Raw genomic sequence first — 12,989 nt, forward strand, 5'->3', positions numbered from 1 at the left:
AAACATTCCGATTTTATTCTTGAAACATTTATACTTTATTCTCGAAATTTCAACTGTATTCTCGAAACATGTAGACCTAATTCTCCTAATTTCGACTTTATTCTTGTAATTTCGACTTTATTCTCAAAGTATTACAACTTTAATCTTGTAATTTTAGATTTTTGTAAAATGCCGTCTTGAATGTTCAACTGTATTCTCGAAACATTTCGACTTATTCTCCTAATTTCAACTTTATTCGTGCAATATTTAAACTATTCTCGTAATTTCGACTTTATTCTCGAAACATTTAGACTTTATTCTCAGTTCAGACTTCATTTTTGAAACATTTCGACATTATTCTCGAAATTTCAACTGTATTCTCGAAACATTTCAACTTGATTCTCCTAATTTCGACTTTATTCTTGCAATATTTCAACTTAATTTTCGTAATTTCGACTTTATTCTCAAAGTATTATGACTTTAATCTTGGAATTTTAGATTTTTGTAAAATGCTGCTTTGAAAGTTTGACTGTATTCTCGAAACATTTTGGCTTAATTCTCCTAATTTCGACTTCATTCTCAAAACATTTCCATTTTATTCTTGAAACATTTAGACTTTATTCTCAAAATTTTAGCTGTATTCTCGAAACATTTCAACTTCATTCTCACAATATTTCAACTTAATTCTCGTAATTTCGACTTTATTCTTAAAGTATTACAACTTTATCTCGGAATTTTAGATTAGAGGCGCTGTCGTAACATTAAAAGACAATTTTGATTTTATTGTAGATAACCCATAAATGGATAATTTTTTTTTTTCGTTTAAAAAAAAAAGAAAAAGCAACATAAAAAAATTATGCTACAAGTAAATTCAAGCATTGCATATAATGTACAGTATGAAAATGGTTAATTAATATTTAATAGTAATTTTAAAGAGCAGGTCATATGTTTTTTTTTTTTTTTAAAGTGTCCTAATATTGTGTTGAAGTCCCCTACAACAGCTTCAAATGCATCTAAGGTCAGAAAACATTATAATTTTCTTAGAATATACATTTAATATTAGAATCTTTTGTCAATGATTTTGATTGGCTCTGCTTTGATTGGCCAGATGACCAAGTCTGTTGTGATTGGTACAGAGAGCATGCACCTTTACATAAAACAATAATATACAGTGGCATGCAAAAGTTTGGGAACCCCTTGCAGAATCTGTGAAAATGTGAATAATTTTAACAAAATAAGAGAGATAATTCAAAATGCATGTTATTTTTTTTTGTCCTGAGTAAGATATTTTACATAATATTTCACTATTAAAATAACCCCCTACAAAAGTTTGGGAACACTTGGTTCTTAAAACTGTGTGTTGTTACCTGGATGATCTACGACTGTTTTTTGTTTTGTGATGGTTATTCATGAGTCCCTCAATTGTCCTCAGTGTGAAAAGACGGATCTCAAAATCAGTCACTGATGGAAAGGGTTCAAATATGCAAAAGGATGAATCTGCAGGACCTGGAGGATTTTCCTGAAGAACAGTGCTCAGTTTAACTGTTCAGAACAAACAAGGGACTCATGAACAACTATCACAAAACAAAACAAACTGTCGTAGATCATTCAGGTAACCACACACAGTATTACGAACCAAGGGTTTCCAAACTTTTGAAGTAATGTAATCTAAATGTAAAAAAAGTTGAAGACTGGAAACCCATATAGACTGATATGATATGATAAACAAAAACACTAATATTGGCCAGTAACTGATATATTGTGCATCCCCAGTGAATTACATAACATGTCAAGACTTTATGCCACAGAATTTAAATTGTGCTGTAGAGGAAGACTTCATGTGTGGGAGATAAACACTTCAGCTCCTTGTGCATCATGTTTTGCAGATAAGTTGTAACCGTGCTAATTGCATTCTCTCTAGTTTTTGCCAGTGCAATCTTTTTAGTAATCGTTTGAGAAATGTAATAAACAAGCCATTACTTTTCTCCCTAATAGATTACAGCATTCATAAATAATTTAAAATGCATTGTTTGACTTGTTTCAGATGCATGGGCACAGAGCTTCTGTCATTCTTACTTTGCTTTCTGCATTGCTTTGCTTATAGTCTTGTAGTTTACAGTTTTAGATTCCACCACAATCCCTAGTAGGATCATCCAAGTGATGAAGGTCAGAGGACTTCTTTACCTCATTATTGTTCATCTCCCCCTGGATGTTTCAGTCCAGAAGAATCTGCAGCATCCTCTACTACACTTAAGACCGTGATGCCCCCTTCTGTGCGCTAACACTGTTGAACATACAGAGGAAAGTGGTATCATTTGTCTTCCGCTTAAAGGCAGTGGCTCCGTCGACAAGGCTGCCAGAGTTAGAGCTGATGGAAGTGCACTTCTCTAAAGTTTTGCCATATAGGTCTCTCCACAGCGTGCTGCTTTTAAAATATTAATAATAATATCCGCTGGTTATTTTTTTAAATTTCTGTGTCTGTCGATAAAACATTTTATTAGGGAACATCAGTGCATCAGGCTCTCTCTGTTGGCCTAACACACAGTGTTACTTTCGAATAAAAGCCAGAGTCTCTTAAAAAGCAGAGCTTGGTTTCTCAAAGCATTAAGTTAGTAGCAAGTGCATCGGGCTTCAAAGGTCTGAGACCACATTAAAAAATCTGGGATTCAACATCACATTTAAACCTGGAAATAAACAGAACTTCGGCACTATTTCTAAGCCACTAATCAAACTCCGAAATGCATGTTGGTTTTTCAAATACATTTTTCACTCAAATGTTTATGCTAAAAGGATATTTTAGAATAAATTACGTTTTCACTTTACGTTTTTATGCAGAAATTTACATTTGTATGCAGAATGGAAGCATTCACTAGTGGTCCTAGACTTATTTTAACTCTTAAAATAAATTTTAACTCAGATTTTATTCAGAAATGATCATTTATAATGAGAGGAAAAAAGAAGGATTCTCTAGTGGCTGAATCTTTGAATAAATTTCACTTAACATTTTTATGCAGAAATGTACATATGTATGCAGAATAGAAACATTCACTGCTGGTCTTAGACTTTTTTTAACTTTTAAAATACATTTTCACTCACCTTTTTATTCAGAAATTATAAAAATGTTCAATTAAATGAGAAAAAGAGGCATTCTCTAGTGCTCAGAATTTTGGAACCCGCTGTAAATCGTAACTAATCTCTATGGCACGTTTCCCAAGAGCTTTGTGTGAAATGTAAATGTAATGTGTGGAAACCATTTGTAAATGGATATTTTTCTTTTCTTGTACAGTTCATCAGAGACAAGGTACACAAAAAAGCCTATACTGGTTATCTCAAAGGCAGTGTAGGCCTACACTACACTAAAGAGTTGGCGAAACAAAACAAACGGTGCATGTTACATAATAGGCCTGAATTTACATAACAGACAATATGATGCGTTTTTTTTCCAGGCCTGTTTTTATAAGCTTAACTGTCTATTTGCATTTGAGTTGTGGTCTTTTTTTTTAAGAATTAATTGAATATTTTAAATGTAATATGATAATTAATCAAACATTGTTGTAAGTCTGTTCTGTGCATGTGTTGTCATGATCGGGGCTGTGGGTCTTCCTCAGCCTCTCGAGGTCGCTGTTCCCCTTACACTACACTCCCTTTAGTCGTTCACGTTTGTCTTGTCATTTGCACTGATTACACGCACACCTGTTCACTATTACTATCAGGACTATAAGTATCATCTCCACTCACTCTGCATTTATGTCTGCATTGTCTCGTGTTTAGTTTGTTATGTGTTCCGTGATTTCCTGGCTTTTGAATCTTGTTCTTGGTTTTGTTATTTTGTGTTCGAGTTATCAGTTTGTGCCGTGTTGGCATTTTTGTTTGTTGATTTGTGTTTATTTATATTAAAATTCATTCTCACCTGCTTTTGGACCCAGACCTCCTTGTTTGTAACGTGACAGAATGCAGACATCCCTGATGGGTCCAGCGGGGAGGATTGTTTTTGAAGAGGCGGCGGACGCATGTTTGGGGGCGGCGACCACCCGCTCTGTTCCGGACACGGCGGGGATGTCTTTTGAGGCGGCGTCGGCTGTTCGCTTTGACTTCCTCTACGCCTGTTTGGCGCGGATGGACGCCTATAGTGCCGAGGCTGCGCGGAGGTGTCCCTGCTTTGCGGCGGGGGCGGAGACGCTCTTCCGCGGGAAGGCAACGACGTCCGCTATCTCCGTGTCTGAGGCGGAGGCGTCCGCTATCTCCGTGCCTGAGGCAGCAACGTCCGCTGTCTCCCTGCCCGAGGCGACGACGTCCGCTATCTCCCTGCCCGAGGCGGCAACGTCCGCTATCTCCCTGCCCGAGGCGGCGACGTCCGCTATCTCCCTGCCCGAGGCGGCAACGTCCGCTATCTCCCTGCTCGAGGCGGCAACGTCTGCTGTCTCCCTGCCTGAGGCGGCAACGTCTGCTGTCTCCCTGCCTGAGGCGGCGACGTCTGATATCTCCCTGCCTGGGGCGGCGACGTCGGCTGAGGCTCCGCTGGCGGCAAGGCATGTTTGCGGGACCCCGCTGCACGGTCCTGGCCCGCCATCCCTCCCCCTGACTTGCCTACCTCCGTACCTCCTCCCTCCAGACTTTGGGAACGTCTGGAAGCCGTTCCGTAGGGAGGGGGTACTGTCATGATCGGGGCTGTGGGTCTTCCTCAGCCTCTCGAGGTCGCTGTTCCCCTTACACTACACTCCCTTTAGTCGTTCACGTTTGTCTTGTCATTTGCACTGATTACACGCACACCTGTTCACTATTACTATCAGGACTATAAGTATCATCTCCACTCACTCTGCATTTATGTCTGCATTGTCTCGTGTTTAGTTTGTTATGTGTTCCGTGATTTCCTGGCTTTTGAATCTTGTTCTTGGTTTTGTTATTTTGTGTTCGAGTTATCAGTTTGTGCCGTGTTGGCCTTTTTGTTTGTTGATTTGTGTTTATTTATATTAAAATTCATTCTCACCTGCTTTTGGACCCAGACCTCCTTGTTCGTAACGTGACATGTGTTAAGTTCCTAACCAAAGGAGTACAACTTTGGCCTGCTGAGCCACTTATAAAGAGCCACATTGCATGTAATCACATTTGTCTTGCCACTTTCATTAATTTCTTTGCTGTTGAACGTTTAAACCCAGTCTTTCCAAAGCCCAAATTATTTCTTTTTTTTTCATTATTTTTACATTCGACAAGATAACATTAAATGTTCACTTTTGAATGCATTTTCACCCTAGTATTTCATTCGAACAAAATGTTGTAAATAATGTTCAGTTTCTTGCTTACACTGATGGTTTTACCTCAGTATATCGCAAGTCTTAATTTTGTGTTTTCTGTTTCGGCCTTTTTCACTCTCAAAGTGATGGTAGCCATTGACTGACTGTGGGCTCAGCTAAAATTAATCTTTACTGTTCTACTCCAGAAAGAAAGTCACCTACATCTTCGATGGCCTGAGGGTAAGTGGTCTGAAATGTTCATTACTGGGTGAACTATTAATTTAAAGGAGACCTATTATGCCCCTTTTTGCAATATGAAATGTAAGTCTCAGGTGTCCCAAGAATGTGTCTGTGAAGTTTTAGCTCAAAATACCCTACAGATTATTTATTATATCATTTTGAAAATGGCTGTTTTGAATGAAAGCAGAAACACACCGTTTTTTTACGTCTCTTTAAATGCAGATGAGCTGCTGCTCCCCACCCCCTTTTCCAGAATAGAGGTGTTCCTTTATAGCTCATATCTTAGAAATTCTGCCAAAAAACATCTGTTTGGTTTTATCATGTCTATCATACTGAAAAATGATTTTTAAAGTCATATCAGTTTAAACTTCTGATATACGTTTTTTTGAGTGCACACATCTGAAGAAAGCGACTGTCACATTGCATGTATAGTGGTGTGAAAAAATGTTGGCCCCCTTCCAGATTTTTTTGCATGTTTGTCACACTTCAATGTTTTAGATCATCGAACAAATTTAAATATTAATCAAAGATAACACGAGTAAACACAACATGGGAAAACAAAATCCAAACCCACATGGCCCTGTGTGAAAAAGTGTTTGCCCCCTAAACTTAACTGGTTGGGCCACCCTTAGCAGCAACAACTGCAATCAAGACTTTGACTAGGCCACTCCAAAGTCTTCATTTTGTTTTTCTTCAGCCATTCAGAGGTAGATTTGCTGTTGGGTTTTGGATGATTGTCCTGCTGCAGAACCCAAGTTCGCTTCAGCTTGAGGTCACGAACAGATGGCCGGACATTGTCCTTCAGGATTTTTTGGTAGACAGCAGAATTCATGGTTCCATTTATCACAGCAAGTCGTCCAGGTCCAGAAGCAGCAAAACAGCCCCAGACATCACACTACCACCATATTTTACTGTTGGTATGATATTCTTTTTTTCTGAAATGCTGTGTTACTTTTACGCCAGATGGGACACACACCTTCCAAAAAGTTCAGCTTTTGTCTTGTCAGTCCACAGAGTATTTTCCCAAAAGTCTTGGGGATCATCAAGATGTTTTCTGGCAAAACTGAGACGAGCCTTTATGTTATTTTTGCTCAGCAACGGTTTTCGTCTTGGAACTCTGCCATGCAGGCCATTTTTGCCCAGTCTCGTTCTTATGGTGGAGTCATGAACACTGACCTTAACTGAGGCAAGAGAGGACTGCAGTTCTTTAGATGTTGTTATGGGGTCTTTTGTGACCTCTTGGATGAGTCATCGCTGCGCTCTTGGGGTAATTTTGGTCGAAAATTGAACCTGGGAAGGTTCACCACTGTTGTTTTCGCCATTTGTGGATAATGGCTCTCACTGTGGTTCGCTGGAGTCCCAAAGCTTTAGAAATGGCTTTATAACCTTTTCCAGACTGATAGATCTCAATTACTTTCTTTCTCATTTGTTCCTGAATTTCTTTGGATCTCAACATGATGTGTAGCTTTTGAGGATCTTTTGGTCTACTTCACTTTGTCAGGCAGGTCCTATTTAAGTGATTTCTTGATTGCGAACAGGTGTGGCAGTAATCAGGCCTGTGTGCGGCTAGAGAAACTCAGTTGTGATAAACTACAGTTACGTGGGTTTGGATTTTGTTTTCCCTTCATAAAAAAACCCTTCATTTAAAAACTGCATGTTGTGTTTACTTATGTTATCTTTGATTAATATTTCAATTTATTTGATGATCTGAAACATTAAATTGTGACAAACATACAAAAAAAATAAAAAATCAGGAAGGGGCCAACACTTTTTCACACCACTGTAAGTACTAAACTAAGTTCTCTTTCATGTCTTATTGCACTTAAACTGTCAAATACACACAAGTTTGTTATAAAAGCTACAAAAACAGTTGGTTATGATTGTGAAGGTAAACAGCTGGAAATATGCTGATAAAAGGGCGGTAACATTATAATAAGATCCCCTTCCTACGTCACAAGGGGAGCAAAATCTGAGTAGGTTGCTTTTTTCACAAGCTTGTAGAGAAAGGATTACCAAAACAAAGTTACTACGTTGTCCTTTTTCGTGTTTTCTGGGTTGGTAGATGCACCAGGGAGCCCATATAGCACTTACACATGGAAAAAGATTTTCATGATATGTCCCGTTTAATAGTGTAGCGATGCATAAAGCACTGTTCACACAGAAGTCACTTTCAAATTAAGCAAATATTTATTGGTAAACACAACAAATGTGGAAAGAAAATCAATATTTGCCATGGATTCGTATTAGAATTAAAAACCTCCTCACAAAATTTGCTGAACAACTGCTGATTTACCTGTTAAAGACAATAATTTTACACTTTGATCGTTTTCGGAAAGCTCCATGTAACACTTGCCGGCAGACCATCCTAGAAAATTAAAAAAGGAATTCAAAGGCTATTTGTAGTTGTTAATGGCTGTATAGTCATTGATTTCTGATCGACTGAAAACTTAATACATCTCCATGGGATGGTTCCTCATAAATTTTCAAACAAAGGTGTCTTCATTCCTGCATGAGCCATGCATTTAAAACCTTCATGCCTCCTCCATGGCTGAGCCGTTTCCTTTTGACACCATCCCACAAATGTGCCGTATTGATCATCGCATCACGTTCAGACGGTTTCAGCTATGATAGCACAGACCTAAATTGATCCTAAGAACTGCCTTAAATTTCAACCATTTTAGCTTTTAGATGTGTTTTTTTTCCACTTCATATCTGAAATGGTTTTGTATTGCACCATGTCATATTATACTTTATGGAAAGCAGTTAACAAAGACAAATTACCCCAGAAGTTGTGAGCTTATACCTCCATTGCGTCAGATGTCTCGGCGAAGATTGCGTCTTAATATAGAAATAGAAGATATTGAGTAACTTAAGTAAGATATCTTTTTGTTATAAAGTTTGGTGTATTCTGTGATTGCTGGCAGTTGATGTTTGTTTTCTCATTTTTCTATAATGGTTTTTATGACTCACTATGCAGAATAAAATGGATATGAAACACGTCTGATTGAACAGTGTCAAGAACGAGACCTGTATTATCTTGCCTTGTCCCATAATTGTCAAACACCAGTAATTGTTTATTGCATTGTATAAAAATGTATGAAAGGCTCTATAATGTGCTCATTTATAGAAAAATGACTGTTGTGAAAAACAAAACAAAAACAGATTAAATACTAATGTCCAAAAATGTCAAAAAACTTTTTTCTGAAAATTTAGTTAGTAAAACCGATGTGTTTTAGGTTAGTTTTAGGCATTTTATGATTACGGCTATTACAAATGACATGTTTTTCCCATTTAATATCTGTAATTTAGCTGTTTGGTAAGTGACCAGCATGAAAATCAAACAAATAAACAAAAAAGTGTGTTTGTCACAGTAAAGACAAAAACTGAAAGGTATCAGAATAGCACAGGAAGCCTCTAGCACATACAGTATGTTCAGCTACCCAACATGGCAAAGTAGCTTTTCTGCCTTTTTATTTGGGTTCAGTAATATTTTCTTAGTGCAAGGTTTGGTGCCAAAAACATTTCTTGTGATACGAAGCCCTGCAGGGTGCTCCATTTCCAGAGCACCATCTTCCATTTACATTTTCTAGGATTGAATGAAGATGTGAACATATTTATTCATCTTGCATTTTCATGCTTCATTTGGCAATTGAAACTAATAGGCTTAAACATGCATTAAATTATTTTAAAAAATAGCAAAATTTAATGAATTTAGTGAACATTTAGTGATTTTTTTTTTAAATGTAAAATATCTAACTGCATTAAGCTAATGAGGTTTTAGGGGTGGGTGGATTGTTATTATTATTTTTTTCTTTCTGAATTCACACTGCATAAAATGGGCTTCATTTTCTTTATACAGTAACAAAATGTATCCCCCGATCTCATAACTAAAACATATCTGTGGGAACTTTTTCGCAAGATGCAAAATATGTACCAATGAGTACATATCCTTCAGTTTTCAATGAACACTATAGGTGATAAAACAGTGAGAATTGTTTTCATACACAGTTATGATTACAGCTCCATATGTTATTCTTTCCGGATGTAACAAGCTTGGGTACAAATCCTGTGAAAAACATGACTCAAAATCGGATACGAAAAAAAAAAAACGGATCTTGTGCGGATTTTTGTGTTTACACGCAAGCATCAAATTCCGATCTGTGTCAGATGTGGGCAAAAAAATCTGATTTTTTTCTGCCATTGTAAACACAGCCTAAGTTCTCTTTCATGTCTTATTGCACTTAAACTGTCAAATACACACAAGTTTATGTTAAAAAAACACACAGGAGTTACAAAAAAAAAAAAAAACAGAACAGTGACACATACAAAACCAACTGTCTTTTAGCGCCGCTCAGTGGACATTTACATTAAATATTTCACAAAATGTACGTTGCGCTACGTATTTCGCATCTTGTTCCCATAGGTACGTTTTTGTCATGAGATCAGGTTAAAATTGAAACAGTTCATGAAATTCTCCACTTTGCACCTCATATCTGTAAATGCAGAGTGACATAAGCAAGAGCAATGTCTTATTTGTTTTTTAAGCTGTCTCATGTTTGTTGCAACAAAATTAGTTGTTGCTGATTGGGTAAAAAGCTGTAAAACATGAATATGTCTGGCGTCTAGCTTAAGGAATTCGTGTTAATGCAAATTCAGAGGCTATGTTGAAGGATAAGAAGGCTAGCTGACAGTTCTGTCAGGATCAAAATGTACTTGAGCAGAACCTGCTGCCTTGTGGATTGCATTAAAAGTATAAAGTCTTATGAGAAACCTGAGGCGACTCTGTGAGTGGATTTATGGCACTGACTTGACAAATCTGAGATGGCCATTTTGACGTGAGAAGTTGTCTATTTTCCAGCGGTGCAGTCGTGCTATCAGCTCCTTTGTGTCTGTGACAGGCTCTGAGGAACACTGAGAAGAAAAGTCCCATCATCACAGGAATAGAGAGCAGGCACATTTGCTGCCATCGGAATAACATTCTGCTCTCAGATATCTGTTACACCGTGTGACACTGAAATTAATCCAGAAAAATGTGATGATGTGTGGAAAAAAAGGGCTGACTCATATTTCTATGTTTGATAAAAGAAGCCTAACCGGATTAGGAGGACAGATATACATAGCCCTATGTTTGGGTGAAGTGAAGGAAATTTTATGATTTATGCTTTTATGGGTCTGTAACCTAGGCTAAAAACAAACACAAAACCAAATCCTGCTTTCGAAGCATGATTCACACGTTTTCAATGCAAATTTATACAAAATAAACAGCATGATTAAATAGGCAGGCAACGCAACACACAAAAAATACAGCTATTTTTGATTTCAGTGACAGTACATGCATGGATTCCTTTTTTGCTGCCTTTAAGAGGTATCTATAATCTAGTGTAGTCTGAATCACAGATTGACAGATTGACTGTTTTGACAGTGGGTCTTTTGCTGTTCTCTCTGCATGAGTGTTAAAATCAATAGTGCTTTATCAAACTGAGTCTGAAAGCTTTGTTGGATTATTCTTTGTTGAAGGAATGGACTTGTGTCTTGCTTGGGAGGAGCCTGATGTCTTACAGCTTCAGTACTTAAACTATGATTGTTCTATCGATTTTTGATTGAACTATTCATGCTGAAAGATAGACTATGTATTTATTAACTTTGAATATAGTTTAGGAGTTTAAAACTTCAATATGATAAAATGAGGAACTGTCAGGAATTGACATTGGAATGTACTGTACTGCTATTGAATCTGACTGGAGACAAATGTGTGTACCATGTGCCATGGAAAAATTATTATTGTTAATAAAGTAAAAACAAAACAACCTAGAAGACAGGTGTAGCTTTTTGTGATATTAAAACATCTTGCTTAATACCTCATTCCAATCTTGATAATCTAACATTTAGGTAGCATTTAGGGGCGCAGCAATGCTATTATATGAATCTGCAATGATGACAGTATTATTTGTGTTCAGATAAAACTGGAAGGTATTGAAAACAGAAAGCAGATATTTGCATAATAAGATGATATACAGTTGAGGTCAAAAGTTTACATACGCCTTGCAGAATATTGCAGATTTTTTTTTTTACCAAAATAAGAAGGATCATACAAAATGCATGTTATTTTTTAATTTTTTACTGACCTGAATAAGATATTTCACTTAAAAAGCATTTACATATAGTCCACAGGAAAAAAAATAATAGTTGAATAATAGTTGAAAAGTTGAAAGTTCAAAGGTTTACATACACTTGATTTTTAATACTGTGTTGTTACCTGAATGATCGGAATGATTTTTGCTTAGTGATAGCTGTTCATAAGTCTTTAGTTTGTCCTGAACAGTTAAACTGCCCACTGTTCTTCAGAAAAATCCTTAAAGTCCCACAAGTTCTTTAGTTTTTCAGCATTTCTTTTAGCATGAGCCCTTACCGACAATAACTATATGATTTTGAGATCCATCTTTTCACACTGAGGACAACTGAGGGACTCATATGCAACTATTACAGAAAGTATAAATGCTCACTGATGCTTCAGAAGGAGGTGTAAACTTTTGAGTAAAGATGTGTACATTTTTCTTATTTTGCCTAAATATCATTTTTTTTTTTTTTCATTTAGTACTGCCCTTCAGAAGCTATCTGTAGATACTTACATGTTCACCAGAAGACGAAGTAAGTAAAATTTACCCTGTTTCTTCAAATTCAAATAGTTTTCACATCCCCAGCTCTTAATGCATCGTTTTCCCTTCTGGAGCATCAGCGAGTGTTTGAACCTTCTGTAACAGTTGCATACGAGTCCCTCAATTGCCTCAGTGTGAAAAGATGGATCTCAAAATCAGACAGTCATTGTTGGAAAGGGCTCAAATATGCAAAAATACTGAAAAACCAAAGAATTTGTGGGACCTGAAGGATTTTTCAGAAGAACAGCGGGCAGTTTAACTGTTCAGGACAAACAAGGGACTCATGAACAACTACCACAAAAAAAAGAAAAGAAAAAAAAAAGGATCATTTGTGTACAACACAGTATTAAGAACCAAACGTATGTAAACTTTTGAACAGTCATTTTTATAAATTCAACTATTATTTTCTCTTGTGGACTATATGTGAACATATTTTATGTGAAGTATCTCATTCAACTCAGTTCTAAACAAAAAAAAAAAAAACACATCTTTTTTGTATAATCCCTCTTATTTTGGTAAATTAATTAACATTTAGTAGATTCTGAAGGTGTATTTAAATGTTTGACCTCAACTGTATGCATTTTCTAAAAAATATAAAGCATTTAGAGTTGCATGCCTTAGGGTTGCTTGATATATATGAGTTTTTGCTAATTTCTGCCTATTTTATATTTAGATTATCTTCATTATCTAACAATCTATATAAAAATGCAAGTAATTTAGCCTCCACTTGTATTTTTAATGACAACAGCGAAAATAACAGCTTAGACATTTTTGATTGTACATATAATAGTAATACATCATTTAAATCTGTAAAAGGTCTACTTTTATTTGTGTACACACACAATATCAACAAAACATTGTGCTTTTGCAAAATAAAGAAAAT

Source organism: Garra rufa, chromosome 22 (assembly GCF_049309525.1).
Source record: "Garra rufa chromosome 22, GarRuf1.0, whole genome shotgun sequence".
NCBI classification, from domain to species: domain Eukaryota; kingdom Metazoa; phylum Chordata; class Actinopteri; order Cypriniformes; family Cyprinidae; genus Garra; species Garra rufa.